Source organism: Barbus barbus (genome assembly GCF_936440315.1).
Source record: "Barbus barbus genome assembly, chromosome: 1".
Taxonomy (NCBI): domain Eukaryota; kingdom Metazoa; phylum Chordata; class Actinopteri; order Cypriniformes; family Cyprinidae; genus Barbus; species Barbus barbus.
In genome coordinates, this window is record NC_136729.1 from 41,676,581 (window position 1) to 41,694,721 (window position 18,141).

Here is an 18,141-nt window from a genome sequence, read left to right on the forward strand (position 1 = left end):
TTCATGTTCAGATGTGGGATTGATCCTGAGAGATTGAAAATATTGATTTAACCCTCTTTCTTGCTCTGAACGTGTGCTCGCTGGGAGGTGCCAGCCGCCAGTGTGTTCACACATCCACAGGACCGGAGGTGGAGTTGTCCCGCACCTCTGGAGAGCTCTGATGACGGCGATCGACTCTAGCATATAAGTCCGCTGTCCATCCATCCGTCTCTGCCACTCTCTCTCTCCTAACCCCCACAGCCAGGCCTGCCTCAGCAGTAATATATGTGATGATGTACTCACCACCTCCTAATTGATAGAGTGATTCAGTGGAGGACTTGCTGTAATAATTGGTCCTATGGGAGCACGAGCAGACCCTGGGAGGGAGGGCGTTTGTCTGCCTGCTGGGAAACACAGAAGAATAGAGGAGAAAAGATGCCCAGGCCTCCTCTTCCTCCTCACCTGCTGCCTCACCATGAGGATTTACGAGGGGTCATCTAGCGTAATCCTCTCTGTCTCAGTGAAGCCTCGAGGTTGCGACACACTGCTTCCTGCCGGTGGCTTGTCTGTTCCCACAATGGATGCCCACCGTTAATCCTTCCGCGGTTTTCTGACTCATGACCTAAAGCCCTGACCACAGCTTTCAGACTTCTCGCAGGTCATCAGGAGTTATCAATCGATCTCATTTTGTGCTCATACACTTTCAATTGATTTTTAAAGTGGTATTTATTATTTTTAAAGACAGTATTATGAGGAATTAATTGATTGGTTGTCATGTCGATGTACTTGTGGTAAGACTGATCGTCTATTAGTCAGTGTTAAATACTGCATTACCAAATTGTATTCTTACGTCATACTGACCGATTTCTGGTGGCCTTTGACCTAGTGATGTTCAATTTTGTGAATGAATCGTTTCTTTGTAATAACTTGGTTGTTGGATTAGATTACTTCATTTTAGTGAGATCTTTTTGAGAGTAAAAGTAAAATTTTGGAAATATAAATAACAATTGGGCTATCAATAAGTTTTTTTTTTTTTTTTATTAGAACTGCTGATGCAATAATATTGTCTTGCTGATACTGATAAGAAATAAAAGAAACTGATAAATTATCAATATTATAAATCTATATTATTTCATAAATTCAATTAAATCCTAAATTGTGTGCTAAAAGGTTATTTAGGCATATTTCTAATGTACAGGATGAAGGATGGATAAATATTCGTTCTGAAATCTGCTAAAAAACTAACTATGTTCATATTAATAGAGAAGGGACCTCTGTGATGCTGATTAAGATAATCCTTGAAAAACAGAGAATGAAAGCTTAAGGAGTTATAACCAATGTGTCTGAATAATCAGACATTAGAGGAGATTTGTGTGTGTGGTCTGAAACAGAATTTACTGCACATTTCAACATTTCATATTTAACATAAATTAATGTTAACATAGATAAACCTTAACTAATTTTATGCACTAATGCACATAACAATTACGATCAATTGAAAAATGCAGATAAATTATGTGGTGGCTATATTCTAGTTTTTGCTCTGTTTAAAAAAACTAGAACAGATATGTGGTTTTTTGACAATATTGAGGCTGACAGAAGGCAAAATGTTCATTTGTTAATTGGCTAGGTTAAAGACATTTTGGTCATGCTTTAGTTTGGGGACCAATTCTCGCTATGACTTTTGAGTCAATAAACTCCTAATTATCTGCTTATTATTAATAGTAAGGTTAATGAGGGATGTAGAATATGGTCATGCAGAGTAAGGCAGTAATATGTGCTTTGTAAATACTAATAAACAACAATTATGCTTGTAAAATTCATGCCAATAAGCAGGTAGTCACTTGTAAGAATTGACCCCTAAAATGAAGTGTTACTGACTCCTTAAAATAGTCAAAAATTGGCCATACTGGCCTATTGCTATAATCAAAAAAAGTCTTTACAATCTAAATAAGCTAATCACATTTTTTGGTCATTTATCATGTACTCACAGATCATTTTTTTTCAAGTAGACCAATGCTACTTTGGCCCTTGATAAATTGTCCTAGCTATAGTTTTTCTCAGGTGTGCTCCAGTCTCTGGCAGTCCTTTGGATGGAAGTGATGGTCTATTACCAACGTCTGCTTATAGATCCTGGTTACATACCAGAATCCCACTCACTTCAGACCAGCAGAGCACTGCATGACAGTGATGGAGTGGGGGAATTTTCAGTAAGACGTAATAGCTGAATAAGGAACATGAAGAAGTTTTCAGGCCTGCTGAAAGTTTTTTCATCCTTTGCAGACCACAAAAACAAGTGTGGCTATTGAATATGGTCGTGTGTTACAGTGCAGTAATCCATCCTCATTCGCCGCCACCCATGAGCTTCTGATAAGTGATTGGCTCAAACAGAAGCTGCTTTTTGTACATTAAGGTTAAATGCTTTTAACGGTTTTTATGTGCATTGAGAAATGGCTCATGAAATATAGGCGTATAAATATGAAGGCTGTGAGACAAAGCCAGAAATCCTTGGCTCAAGTGTGGATTGGAATAAATGAAAGCCTATGAAGATTAGATTTAATTGAGTATCTGAAAGATTAAAGACGACCATCAGTGTACCTGTGTCCTGGTGAGAGATGTTGTGCATTATTGACAAAATGAATGCCTCCTTACAAGATGGGTTTAAATGCTTCTCCAAAACTTTATTATCTAGTGCATTCAAAGGATTTCTCAGTATGTTTATTTAATATAATATTAGTGCATACATATTATATAACATTAGTTAAATGTGTTGTTCAGTCTTGAGCTCTGAAAATGTGCACAGGACACATATTAAGTGATAAGTAATTAAATTTACCTGATAAATCAGCCTGATTGTTTGCTTGAACGTGACTAGCAGGCACCCTTGTGATGATCAGAATGGTGTCCGAAAGAGGAAAAAACACTATGATATGTATTAATAAAAAACATATGGTGTCAGCAGCTGTAAAAGCTTCACACTAAAGTGCCTTGTATTGTTTAAAGTTTTTAATGAATCTCACTATAGCTTTTTATGATGCAAGTCAGTTAGTTTCACAATTAGTATTGCTCATGCAATACTTACATTATCAGCTTTGCTACACTCTCAGGAAAAAGCTACCATTCAAAAGATAGACCTTTGTGCCTCATTTACCCTTAAATGGTGCATATTAGTTCCTTAATGGTACATATCAGTACCTTTTAAAAGTGTACTGCTCTAGTGACAGTTTTTGTGCCGTTTTCTGACAGTGTATAGACAAAAGTCTACTTCACTTATTCACTTTCTGCTCTGGTTTGTGGATAGTTGACATGATGTAATTTTCATCAGCAGCACAGTCCACTAATTTCCACACATGCCATTCATTTATAGCTCTATTTCTGTGTTCGCGTGGACACCGGAGCAAGTGCAGGTGATCTGAGCATTTAAAAAGAGGTTCTCTAGAAGCAACAAACGCCAAACACATCCATCCATGCTTATGGTCAAGGGAGTATGCGTTGAAAGCCTTGTGCACTCAGTTTAGCTCAAGACAGAACTGAATGCAGAAAATGAAGCATACTTGGGTCTTCAGTCGTTCATTCACTGTGGTTGCTAGGTGGTTCTGACTTTAGTCCCACCTTCAATCTAAGTCTAGAATATTTTTTTACTTGTTTCATTGTCCGTCAGGCTAAAATAGCATGCTTAGAAAATAGTCTGTAGCCAAATTTTTATAATTTGGGTTAGTGGTTTGTTCATATCTGTGTAATAATAATAGCGAATCCTATCTTGGCAAACATAACTAATAAATGGACATGACATGTGGTTTGAAAAGCTTGTTTCTTGTTCCATTCTCCCATGAAGGGGCTTTCTGAGTGTGGTAAGTGGGTGATGCATAAATGTATGTGATTGTGTGTGTGTGTGTGTGTGTGTGTGTGAGTGAGGTCTTCTCAGCAGGTGGCAGATGGCACAGAGGACCCGTCCGAATGGCCTAACCCCAGACACGTGCACACACACTCATTAGGTCACGGGGGAAAAATGTATGATCTTGAACTCTAAGCTTGTTCAAGTCAAAGGGTGGGTGAGAGGAAAGTGTTTTTACCCTAAAAAGGTCAGGGTACCGCTAAGTTCGTGACAAATTTTGGTGCTGGGATAAACCACTTTTTTGGTTGCCCAAAGAACCATTAAATGAAAGGTACTTAAAAGAAAAAAAAATTTAGTGTGAAGAACATTTTAATAATCTTAAGAACTTACAAAGGACTTTTTGTGCAATTGAATTGAAAAATGTCTTGATGAAACAATAATTCCAGTAAATAAATGTTTATCTTCTCTCTAAAGCGAGGGGCCCTGTAATGAGGAAACATAAGCCCCTGAAATAGGCAGCTGCTTTGCATGAGTCAGATGTTTACAAACAGTCATTCTAAATAGATTTCAGTAGCTAGATTAAGGTTATGCAATTTTTTCTCTTTTGTCCTGATGCAAGTTCAAATTCAGATACATGGTCATATTTGCTAACCTGATTTCACTTGAAGCAGAATAGTTATGAGATATTTGTGTAGTTTGCATGCTCAGTTATTTTCAGTTGTAAATGTTCTTGAAAATTAGTTGTTGAACTTAGTCACAATCCTGAAAGTCTTTTCAGGTTTTACCAGATAAACTTTTGCATGAATCTTTTTTGTGCCTCATTTTGCGGACTTGAATCTAGTTCTGTGTCACCTGCTCAACTTCCAAGGCACAAATCTCGCTCTTTGTCTCCTGTCTATGTGGGTTCCCCTCCTAGCAAGCAGTGCTCCTTGAATGCCGTTGTTCTTGGGAGTAAAAGGCTTCCTGCCTGCCTCCCTTTACCCCGCTCTTGCCCTTCCCCCAGCCCAACCGAGCCAGGGACCCTTGGAGTGAATGCCTCCATATTGTTGGTTTAGTCTATTGTGATGCTAATGGAAGCCGGAGACCCTCGAGTCATCTATCACGCGTGACAGGGAAGCAGGGGCATTGTGTCTTGTACTGCACACAGGAAAAGGGCTGCTGTTTCCACAGGTCTACCCAGGAGAATATCAAACCCAAAGAATTCATGCTTTTGTGATAGATTGTCCACAGTGACTGTAGAAGTAGTACTACTCAATAATTACACTCCCCCAATGAGCGTTCTTTCTTAAAATGTACTCCCCAAAATACCATATTTGCTAATGCGCAATTCATAACATTTAACATTAACAGTTTATCTTTGGTTATTTTAACTAGCAATAGATTTAATAACATTGCTCAGTCGGTTTGCATTTTTTGACCAATGTATTAAAACAAGTGCTTCATGAAAGTCATTTGTTTAGAAGACGAACAAGAATACAAGTTTGAAATCTCACAGGAATGAATGTTAAGAATGATCAAACTTCATATTTTAGTTCCTTTCTTCTGTGATAACCGACAGATTCAATTTGTGGCCAATTGAGGATTAATGCTAGATTTGGATGGGGTGAAGCCGTCGAAGCGAGCCTTCATGTGAGAAATCTCTCACTGCTTACTGGCTGTATGGCTGCGATCCAGCATCCACTGACATCATAGTTGTCCAACCGGCCAGATGTGAGTGCGGTCAGGCCTGTGTTAAACAAATGTGGTACAACAGGAAATGAGTCCTTTAAAAAGCTCTGAGAAAAAAAAAATGTGATGTGTTTTTAGCAATCAAAGAACATAACCAAAGCCATTAAAAGGCTTTAATATGCTATAACTATAAATGAGGACAATGTTTATGGCATGGGGTCTGAGCCGAGCTGCAGGATTTTGCTTTGATTAAATCATCTTTGCTATGACATGCTGGCAGGAAGGATGATGGGGCTTTATTTGTTTCACCCCCTCGGTGTGGAATCAATGACAATTTTATGCTGTCTTTTTAAATGCTATAACACACTCCTGCTGTAGAGGCTCTTTGGCTCCTGTGGAGTGCTATCTGTGAGAGGCTGAGAGGATGCTAATGGAATGGTGTTGATGGTTTCATCCCAGTTAGACCTGTATGGAGGAGGACGCTGCCACGTGTTGCTAGAAAAGAACAGCTCATACCAGCTTAAGGTGGTAATTTTTGGGACTTGAAATGCTAGTTAGTTGCTGCTCTGAGGTGTTCTACACAAGCTCTAAGCAGCTTAATCAAGATGATATACTAGGTTGAAAACCGGTCCGCCAAATAATAGTACAGTTAATCAACCATCTTGATCAGATTAAAATTGCTGTAGGACTGGGAGGATGCTAATAGAAGGACTGGTGATTATGCATACTAGATAGACCTGTAAAGATCACTGCAGTATGATGCTCATGCAAGCTGGTTCTGCTCATTTTTGGGACTCGAAATGCTGGTTAGTTGCTGCTCTAAGGTGTTTTACCGGCTCTAACCAGCTTGATCAAGATGATCTACCAGGTTAAAAACAGGTCCACCAAATGGTAATTGCTGTAGGACTAAAAGGAGGCTAATGGAAGGACTGGAGATGATGGTTTTATTCTAGTTCGACCTGTAAGGAGGACGACGCTGCCATATGTTGCTTGAAAAAAAAAACAGCTCATGCTGTCTTAAGGTGGTCAAGCTTATTTTTGAGACTTAATAGCTGGTTTGTTGCAGCTCTAACCAGCTTGATCAAGATTTTCAGCAGATCAAAAACAGGTCCACCAAATGAAGTCCAGTTCAACAACTATCTTGACCAGACTGAATCTGTGGTAGGAGGAAAATGCAAGGACTGCTTTAATGGTTTCATCCCATTTAAATTGTGAGGAGGAGAAAAAGGGAGCTGCCATGTGTTGCTTTACCCTGATAAAAGGGGTCATCGGATGCAAAATTCACTTTTCAAGTTGTTTGAACATAAATGTGTTTTGGAAGTGTGTGTACACATCCATCCTATAATGATAAAAATCCACCCAGTGATTTTTTTTAAATCCCTATTTTCAAATTCTCTCTCTCAAATTAGGCTGTTCTGAGGTTCCTGTCAGAATGACGTAGTTCTTTACAGACTGCTCCCACGAGAGTTGATTGACGCTAGCGTCTTACCTTAGACCCGCCCTGAGTGAGCTGAGAGCTGTCCGCCATTGTGTCAGCTCCGGTGCAGGGGAAGACAAGATGTCTCCGATTAAGTGATTGAAGTGTTTAGTTGTTGGATGTAATAATGAATATAGCAGCCATCATTTACTCCAGACATCTGAGCCGCTGAAGGTAGAGGATTAATGTTACTTTCGCTTTGAAGTGAATGCGCGAATGTTTGTGTGAATCATTCGGGATCCAACTTTATCTACAGTGTCACAGAGCGGTAAGTGAAAGCGGCGTATAAACAGGGGTCTGGGTCCAAACGCAGGTTTATTTTAACAAAAAGCAGACGCAGTCCAAAAACAGAAACAGATCAGACAGGATCTGAAAAACAACTCAAACCAAAACGGGATACAAATACGGCAACAGAAGGTGCTTGCATCCATAACCTACAAAACAAAATACAATTAATAAGCCAGACAGAGTAGAGGGAGTGTGGTGTATAAATAGTCCATCACGATAGGAAACAGCTGAGGGTGTAATAAGTGACAGGTGTGTGGAGTTTGGGGAATGGAGTCCGGAAGGACGGGAGATGGTGACCTCTGGTGGTGAGAGGAGGAAATGTAGGGCCCGGACTTATGACATACAGAAGAAGTAATTATAAGGTTTTTTATGAATCTTTGCAATTCGCCTTTCCTAGTAATGTGCTAGTTAGCCAGTTCCCTTCCAGGAACTTCGAGCTACGTCCGAAGACGCTATGGGAACGCCATCAGCGTAACCGGCGCTCTGAATATTTTATACAACAGTCTAATGGATGGGCGAGGCGTCACGGGCGGGGTGACGTCACGACCAGGAAGTTATATAAGCACGTGCGGCGGAGCCGGCATCAGCTTTCTGTCATTCAGCAAGCGCTCTGTGTATTGTCAGTCTGATTCTTTGTCTTGTGAGTCTTATTTGGTGTTGTCTGTCTTGGAAAGCCAGGGAAAAATGCCTAAAGCTAAGGCAAAGACTAAGGGCGATCCCAGATCGCGTTTCAGGTTGTGTGTCAGTCCCTGCCCTCGTTACATCACGAGTGGAGACACACACAGCCTGTGCGTGGTCTGTTTGGGTGCGGAGCATGCGGCATCAGCTCTCGAGGGAGCTGGTTGCCTGCACTGTGAGCGGCTCCCGCTGCGCACACTCCGCACCCGGAAGGCTCTCTTCGAGAAGGGAGCCTTCGCGAGCCTCCCACACGGTGCTGGCCCCAATACGAGGAGCTTTTGGAGGTGGCAACTCGGGCAGTGGCCAAGCTTGACATCAGTTGGCCCCCCGAGAGAACAACTGTGCCGCGGTCCAGCCTGCTGGACGAGCGTTTCCTGCGCTCGCGGCCGCCACCTCTGCGCAGGAGCCTTCCGTTTTTCCCCGATCTCCACACCGAGGTGTCGAGATCGTGGGTGAAACCATATATATCCCGCCCTTTCATTCCCGCGTCAGATTACTACGGTAATGTACGGGAATTGGACGGGCGTGGATACAGGGCGATGCCCCGGATTGAGCAGACGCTGGCGGGCTATCTGTCTCCTTCCACAGCATCGTCCTTGAAGGCTCCTACCCTGCCCACCAGGCCTCTGCGCACCACATCATCCCTGGTGGGCAAGGGGTATGCGGCAGCAGGACAGGCTGGTGCGTGTCTGCACACGATGGCGGTGTTGCAGGCGTACCAGGCCGAACTGCTGAAGGATTTAGATGAGCTGGGGGCTGTCAGAGCTGAGGATATCTCAGAGCTCAGGAGAACCGCCGATTTGGCTCTCCGCGCCACCAAGGAGTCGGCCCGTGCTATCGGCCGCTCCATGGCAGCTATGGTGGCAACGGAGAGGCATTTGTGGCTGACCCTGTCCGACATTAAGGAGAAGGACAGGGTCTGCCTCCTGGACGCCCCGCTTCAGCCTTCTGGCCTGTTCGGCGACGCCGTGGGTACCGTCGTCGACAGGTTTCAGGAGGCCCGTAGGCAAGCGGAGGCGTTTCGGCGGTTCCTCCCCCGCCGCTCTCTAACTCTGGAGGCTGCTGGGCGGGAGCAGCCTCCTCCGCATACTAGTTCCTCGCACAGGGCTGCGCAGAAGGAGAGCGTCGCCTCTCGTGCTCCCCCGAGGCTCCGCGCCGGGGGCCTCAAAACCCAAGACAGACCTGAGGGATGTCTTGGCGGCCAAGAGGTCCGCGGCAAGGAAGTCCTGATGGGCAAGTCCCAGGACTTCGGAGGGTGACCCCTACTGGGGTGGAGCGACTCACACCGCAGCTCACGGTGACCGTCTCCCCTCGGTGCCCTCCGGGGATCTGTCTGCCAACCCTGCAGTTCCAGGGCACAGCAGGTCCCAGCGAGTACTATCCTCAGGTTCTACCGCCTGTGATCTCAGCGGGCCTGAGAGACTCGCCCCAGCCGCCAGACTACGCGTCCCCTGCCGGTACGCTCCAGCAAGACAGCGGTCTGGCCGCTTCTCTAACACCAGAGGTCAGTCTCGAGAGACTGATTCCCTTAGTAGATCGTTTGGCGGCCTGGCAACGGCTGCCGAACGTGTCTCTCTGGGTCCTGCGCACGGTAGAGGCTGGCTATTCCATCCAGTTCGATGGGCCGCCCCGCGGTTCAACGGGGTCTGCGTGACTACGGTCCGCCCCGAGCAGGCTCTGGTCCTGGAGTCAACACTTTGCTGAAAAAGGAAGCCATAGAGTTGGTTCCACTTCACGAAGTGCACACCGGCTTCTACAGCCGGTACTTCATTGTTCCGAAGAGGGATGGAGGGCTCAGGCCCATACTGGACTTGCGTCTCTTGAACCTCTCAGTCAGACCGCTGAAGTTCAAGATGTTGACGGTCAAGCAGATCGTGTCCCAAATCAGGTCCGAGGACTGGTTTGTCACGATAGACCTCAAAGACGCCTATTTCCATGTGTCCATCATTCCCTCTCACAGGAAGTTCCTGAGGTTCGCTTTCGGGGGCAAAGCGTACCAGTATCGGGTTCTTCCCTTCGGCCTAGCACTCTCACCCCGCACTTTCACCAAGTGTGTGGATGCGGCACTGGTCCCGTTGCGACTGCAAGGCATCCGCATACTAAATTATATCGACGATTGGTTGATTCTTGCTCAATCAGAGCAGTTGGCAGTTCGGCATCGAGATGTCGTTCTTGCCCACATGAAAGATTTGGGGTTAAGACTAAACGCCAAGAAGAGTGTGCTTTCTCCAGCTCAGAGAACCACTTATCTAGGCGTGGTGTGGGATTCGACCACGATGCAGGCTCGTTTGACCCCTGCTCGGATCGAGTCGATCCTCACGGCAGTCAGGAGAGTGCGAGAAGGCCAGCCATTCACTGTCAAGCAGTTTCAGAGGCTGCTTGGGCTCATGGCAGCTGCGTCCAGCGTGATTCCTTCTGGCCTGCTGTACATGAGGCCCCTACAGTGGTGGCTCAAGACCAGCGGGGTCTCCCTGAGGGGAAACTCGCTCCGCGCTGTCAAGGTATCACGGCGCTGTATCCGTGCCTTAGACATGTGGAGGAAACCCTGGTTCTTGTCCCAGGGCCCGGCGCTGGGAGCTCCTTGTCGCCGCGTCTCGCTAGCGACGGACGCCTCCCTCACCGGTTGGGGTGCGGTCATGAGTGGCCACCCTGCCCGCGGTCTGTGGAGTGGTCGCCACCTGACGTGGCATATCAACTGGCTAGAGATCCTAGCTGTGCTCCGTACTCTCAAGTACTTCCTCCCAGACCTGAGAGATCGCCACGTGCTGGTCCGCACCGACAGCACGGCAGTGGTCTCTTACATCAACCACCAAGGAGGTCTGCGGCCGCGCCCCTTGTACAAGCTGGCACACCAGATCCTTGTGTGGTCCCAGGGCAAGCTCCTATCATTGAGAGCTGTGCACATTCCTGGGTATCTCAACGTCGGAGCAGACGTCCTGTCGAGACAGGGGCCGAGGCCCGGGGAATGGATGCTTCACCCCCAGGTGGTGAAGCAGATTTGGAAGGTCTTTGGCCAAGCACAGGTGGACCTCTTTGCGACTCGAGAGTCTGCGCAATGTCCCCTTTGGTTCTCTCTAGCTCCTCCAGCGCCTCTGGGACTGGATGCTATGGTACAGACCTGGCCGAGGCTTCGTCTGTACGCCTTCCCCCCGATCGCTCTGCTCCCGGGAGTTTTGGCGAGAGTGCGCCGGGACGCGGTAAGCCTACTGTTAGTAGCGCCGTTCTGGCCGGGCCGAGTATGGTTCTCGGATCTGATTTCCCTCCTCGACGGCACCCCGTGGCCGGTACCGATCAGGAGCGATCTCCTCTCACAGGCCGGGGGCACCCTTGTGCACCCCCGCCCGGAGTGCTGGAGGCTGTGGGTGTGGCCCCTGAGGGGGCACAACTCATAGCTTCCGGTCTGTCAACCGAGGTTGTCGAGACCATCCTCCAATCCAGAGCTCCCTCTACGAGGAAACTGTACGCCTTGAAGTGGAAACTCTTCACTTCATGGTGCGGAGACCGCCAGCTCGACCCAGTCAACTGCCCGATCCGCGCAGTTCTGGAGTTCCTGCAGGCCCGCTTCTCCGCAGGGTTAACCCACTCCACTATTAAGGTCTACGTGGCAGCTATCTCGTCGTACCACGCCCTTATCAGTGGCCAGTCAGTGGGCAGACACCCCCTGGTTACACGTTTCCTCCGCGGTGCGCTGAGGCTGAGGCCGCCTGTACGACCCCGTGTCCCCACGTGGGACCTGGCCGTGGTACTAGAGGCTCTGGGCAGAGCACCCTTCGAGCCTCTCGGGGAGATAACTGATAGACTCCTCACGATTAAGACCGTCTTTCTGCTGGCTATCACCTCTCTGAGGAGGGTGAGTGACCTCCAGGCCCTATCTGTGGCCCCTTCGCATATCGACTTTGCGCCCGGTTCGGCGAAAGTCTTCCTCTACCCCCGTACGGGGTACACTCCGAAGGTTCTGACGGTCGTACCACAGCCGGTCGTACTCCAGGCCTTTTGTCCTCCTCCCTTCAGGGAGCCCGACCAGGAAAGGCACAACTGCGTGTGTCCAGTGCGAGCACTGGACGCATACATCCACAGAGCTGCCCTGTGGAGAAAAACGGACCAATTGCTCGTGTGCTTTGGTCCACCTAAGAGGGGTCTTCCAGCTTCGAAGCCCACTCTTAGCAGGTGGATAGTGGATGCCATCAATCTGGCGTACGAGACCTCTGACCTTCCCCCGCCGTTGGGAGTCAGAGCACACTCGACCCGAGGTGTGGCGGCCTCCAAGGCCTTCTGGGCAGGTGTCTCCATGCAAGACATCTGCAACGCTGCTGGGTGGTCCACGCCCCTGACATTCGCCAGGTTTTACAACCTCGACATCAGAGCCACTCCAGGCTCCTCCGTCCTTTCAGCCTGACACTAGGCAGGGACTTGTCAGTCTGGCGGCGTTGGTATTGCGTTCCCATAGCGTCTTCGGACGTAGCTCGAAGTTCCTGGAAGGGAACGTACCAGGTTACGTATGTAACCCAGGTTCCCTGAAGGGAACGAGAGCTACGTCCCGAGCCACACTTCCGGCATCCCTGCCAGCGCTTGCTTCATGACTTGAAGCTGATGCCGGCTCCGCCGCACGTGCTTATATAACTTCCTGGTCGTGACGTCACCCCGCCCGTGACGCCTCGCCCATCCATTAGACTGTTGTATAAAATATTCAGAGCGCCGGTTACGCTGATGGCGTTCCCATAGCGTCTTCGGACGTAGCTCTCGTTCCCTTCAGGGAACCTGGGTTACATACGTAACCTGGTACGTTTTGCGGCTGAAGTTTAGAATGCTCCATAGATATATATACCTAGATGCCTCATTATGGACTGTTTCTATGGGCTGCGATACGTAAGCCATCCGCCATTTTTGGAACGGTCTGCAAATTTTTGAGCGCATTGACTGTGTGCGTCTACAACAGCAAGTTGCACGCTTGTATATCTTTTGAATATTCATTGATTATTATGGTGAATGCGAGATTGCTGACATGCCAATGTATCTAGAGTGGTCGAATAGGGAATCTACACAAATCTATGGTCTGCTCGTCCCTCCACAGAAGAGAGGGGCGGAGTCAGCAGAGCTCACTAGGATTTAAAGAAACATGAACTAGATCAGCGTGCTGAAGACAGAGCTGATTTTGACAGGTTTAAAAAAGTGTTTTTTACACTACCATTGAGAATTTTTAACCAAAGTATGTTATAGACTTTTCCTTAAGACCCTAAAGAATCATATCAACTTGTGTAAATTGGGCATCCAATGACCCCTTTATAGAAACCGGGTCATATCAGTATAAGGTGGTCAAGCTGGTTTTTGTAACATAGCAGCTGATTTATTGCTGTTCCAAAGTGGTCTACCAGCCCTAACCAGTTTGACCAAGGTGGTCTACCATGTTGAAAACTGCTCTACCAAATGATAATCCATTTAATCAATAATCTTGACCATCTTGAGCCTTCTGTTGGGTTCAGAGGATGTTAATGGCTGATGAAGATTCATCCAAGTTAAACTGCTAAGAGGAGGAGATGGGAGCTGCTGAACATAGCAGCTGGTTTTTGCTGTTCCAAGGTGGTCTGCTTGCTCCAACCAGCTTGACCAAGATGTCCTACCAGTTCTTTTCCAGTTGATCAACCAGCTAATGAATATAAATAGGCTCTGACCTGCTTAAGGTGTTCAAACAGATTTTTTTGGGACATGGTAATTGAATTTTGGTGTTCTAACATGGTCCTAACCAGCTGACCCGACCAGCTTGATCAACTAGATCAGCTTGGACCAACTGATCTGTTGAGCAGAGCTTTATATCAAGTGTCAGCATTGATCCTCTAAAGCAACGGTAGAGAGGTAGTTGCACAAAAGCAGACAATGTACAAAGCACATTTGATATAGTTTTTTTTTCCATAATGACATAATAATTTATGAACATTTGAAGTCAAAAGGTGTCATTGTGAGCTGAGAAAAGATATTGAGTCTTGACACATTAATGATTAGTAATTTGAAAGTCCAATCCTGCTTGGGTGTTTTGGCAACTCTAAGAAACATCTATAAAACACAGAGAAACTGCTTGCTGTGCCGAGCTGTTTGAGAGCAGCCCAGTTGAGGTAACGAATCCTCATCCAAATTAAAGAAGTGTGATGCAGCATTGTGAGGTGAAAGTGAATGTGTGGTAAAGTGGGCCGCAGCAGGGGGTCGTGGGGGGAATAGCGGCCAATGCAGCAGCTGTGTAAACCTCCTCAGTTCTAAAAGGGGATGTAGAAACCATGGGATGGACTAATGTAACGAGAGGGTGAACCCCTGTTCTGGGGTTACAAGCTTAGCCAACGTCCAGCTACGGTCACACTTCGGCTCCAGACTGCGAAATTATCAAAGACACCCTATTCAGGGAAGCCATCAATGGCCAGAGTCTGTCGGTGCATGTCTGTGAAGCCTGAGCAGGGGAGGATGAGTTAGTGTCTAAATTGAGGTGGGAGCGCTGACAGCTCTCAGTAGGGAGCGGGGAGGGAGTCCGCTCCTCTTTCCTCTGAGGGAGTTGGTGCAAAGGGCGGAGATGCATTCTTAATTGAATGAAGAGTCAGCTGGGGGACAATCCTAGAAAGAGGGGTGCCGGCAGGCCCCACTGAGTGGCTTCTGCTGTTTTAGGAGCTATTGATATGGACTCTGGTGTCTTTGAAATTAAGGGAAGCCTTTTCCTACTCGAGAGGACGGATTTCTTCTTTGCCTTGGTATTCTGCTTTTTAGTTGGGCCATAAATACCTAATCCTTTCCCTGCTGTTTTGATTGACAACTGGAGAAAACTTGCAAGGGTTCACATCCTTCCTGTTCACACCCACTGCTCTGCTGTCTTCCTCATGTATACCATATTGCTAAATTAATACATTCACCATGAATATCCACCACAAACGAGACTTTAAATTGAATCAGTGCATTCATATGGACCTGTTCACACAAAGCGAAATATGCCAGAATCTCTTTTATACTTTATTATTTTTATTATTATTCATAAATATTGTTATTGACTTGACTCATTAATGCAATATATGACAAAACAATCACAATTTGATTTCTGGGAAAATTTGTGCAGCACTACTGCATATGAGTTTCAATAACCAGAACTATTAATACTTTATTTTAACATCTGTATATGAATTTTTGTGTGTTGATCCAGAATTAGGGCTTCACAGTCCAGCTTCAAACACGGCACCTGTTCACACTCTTTTAGAATAAAAACTGGAAAAGTAACACGTATTTCTTTAAAAAAGTATTTTCTCTTATTATTGTCATTGGGGGGCAGCTTGTTTCCTGGGGTTTCAGGAACTCCAGTGTGCCCTTACCCTCTTTTTTTGACTCAGTTTCTCTCTGCCAGTGTTGTTTTGCACGGCAAACACAGGAAAGAAAGCATTCTGGCCAAGTCCCGCTGAGCAGGGTTTTTTTCAAGGCGGTGAAAAGAATGAATTATTCAGCAGTAAGCATGCTTACAGCTGGCCGTTTGTGAGCTTTGATCTAGAAATCAGGCGTCTGCATGAATGCCCTTATTGTCATGTTATGTGTACACAGTGTGTGAATTATTGAAAGTGGCGAGGCCCTGGCTTCATCTGGGAGAGATTACAGTGTTGGCATGCTGGGAAGGTGGGCTGGAACTGAAAATCCCCAGATGCTATTTATTTGTCCTGGAGGTCACATGATCTCTCGCCGTTGTTATAGCCTTAACAGAATGGCCTACGTGAAGAAAGAGCACTGCCTCTCCATTCAGGCCGCACATGCATCAAGCACACGTTGGAATCGCACGCTCATTGGCCTCAGGCTGTGTTGGGGAGCTCTAAACACTTGTTAGGGCAGGGTCTTCAAAGAGGGAGTTTGTACTGTTTCATATAGACATCTCAATATTGCCACATGTGTACATGATTTGTGGGTATTTCCAAGGATCTTAGGTGTGGTGATGCTGTAGAGTCTCAGTAAAGTATGGCAGATTGTTTTGGTCTGCTGCATCTTCTACTATCTAGCACCGACCCTGAAATATTGGGAATAGTAGCATACAAATTGTGTTTAGCACTGATTTTGTGGGCGTGTTTGCATCATTACCTCATTTGCATAATTTGTTTAGTGAATTGAGTTATAAAACAGGATGTGCAAAGCAAAACTGATAACAGCAGGTGCAATTAATTCTTTATGATTCCCCTTTGTTTTAAAACTCATGCAGATTTTACTGACAGAAAGGAAAATTACTGGTATGTAAGAGAGAGGAGGTGAGTGAGAAAGAGATTCCCTTTCACACGACAGGTGTGCCTAATAGCAGAAGCTCAGGAGATTACCCAGCCCACCTGAACACAGCGAGTCCAGCGCACAGCAGGTGGATGATGCGGCTTTGCCATCTCAGTGTGTGCCCGTTTCACAAACAACAGACCTCAGCCCAGCCGCCGCCACGACCAGTCACCGCACTCAACACCCAGAACACATCTGCTGCTTTTTTCTGTTATCGACAAATCTACCTTTACTTTTAATGTGTGATTTGTTAGACCCATGGCTAGGTGGTTAGTTGCATGTTGAGCTCTGGTGTTTATATGGCTGTTTAAAAGTTCAGGTCATTTCTTTATGGACACCTTTTACAGACTGTGATGACACGTTTCCACATTGATTAAGAGAAGTTTTTATTTATTTTAAATATACAGTACTTTTCAAAGGTTTGGAATTTATTTATTTTTCATAAGGTCTCCCATGTTCACAAAGCTTGTCACAAAAACAGTAATATTGTGAAATATAATAAAATTTTTGCTGCTTAATATTTTGGAAACATTTTTCAGGATTATTTGAGAAACTGAAAGTTCAAAAGAACATAATTATTTGAAATATAATATTTTGTAACATTATAAATGTTTTTACTGTCACATTTAATCAATTGAACGTATATTTGCCACATAAACCTCAAACATTTGAATGCATATCATGGTTTCTGCTTAAATATAAAGTAGCACAACTGTTTACATCATTAATAATAATAATAATAATAAATATTTATTGAGCAGCAAGTTAGCACATTTGAAATATTTGTGACCCTGGAGCACAAAACCAGTCTTAAGTTGCATGGGTATATTTGTAGCAATAGCCAAAAATACATTGTATGGGTCAAAATGATTGATTTTTCTTTTATGCCAAAAATCACTTGGGATATTAAGTAAAGATCATGTTCCATGAAGATATTTTGTAAATTTCCTACTGTGAATATATCAAAACTTCATTTTTGATTAGTAATATGCATTGCTAAGAACTTCATTTGGACAACTTTAAAGGCGATTTTCTCAATATTTAGATTTTTTTGCACCGTCAGGTTCCAGATTTTCAAATAGTTGTATCTCGAAAAATTGATCCTTATGGCTGGTTTTGTGGTCCAGGGTCACATTTCTGAAGGATCATGTGAGACTGAAGACCGGATTAATGATGCTGAAAATGAAACTTTGCATCAGAGGAATAAATCACATTTTAAAAATATATTGCAATAGAAAACAATTTATTTTAAATTGTAATGCTATTTCACAATATTAGTGTTTTTACTGTATTTTGAGCACCCTTGAGCAGACTATATTATAAATATTTAACAACAATTTATACAACATTTTTAAAACTATACTTTGTATTTAATTACCTTGGAATTTATTTACAGAAAACTAGTTAAGTGAAGTGACATACTGCCAAGTATGGTGACCCATACTTGGAATTCGTGCTCTGCATTTAACCCATCCAACGTGCACATACACAGCAGTGAACACACACACAACAGTGAACACACACACAACAGTGAACACACACACACCGTGAACACACACCCGGAGCAGTGGGCAGCCATTTATGCTGCGGCGCCCGGGGAGCAGTTGGGGGTTCGGTGTCTTGCTCAAGGGCACCTCAGTCGTGGTATTGAGGGTGGAGAGAGCGCTGTACATTCACTCCCCCCACCTACAATCCCTGCCGGCCCGAGACTCGAACCCACAACCTTTGGATTACGATTACGAGTCCGACTCTCTAACCATTAGTCCACGACTTCCCCACGATGGTTAATGCTGCTGTGTGAGTGTTTCTAATACAATGATACTCTTTTGACCAACATAATCAATCTCTGTATTTTTCATATATATATGTTACATGTATATGTACCCAAAGCAACGTGTTTCTATCTCATGTGCTTCTAGTGTTTCTATTCAATATTCTTTTTTTTACTTTA

General features: G+C 45.2%; 1 protein-coding gene across 1 annotated transcript in view; it reads left to right on the forward strand.

The window, feature by feature from the left end:
* LOC306875374 (transcriptional enhancer factor TEF-1-like) overlaps positions 1-18,141 on the forward strand; it is a 62,287-nt gene that overhangs the window by 16,519 nt on the left and 27,627 nt on the right. The window lies entirely within an intron of this gene.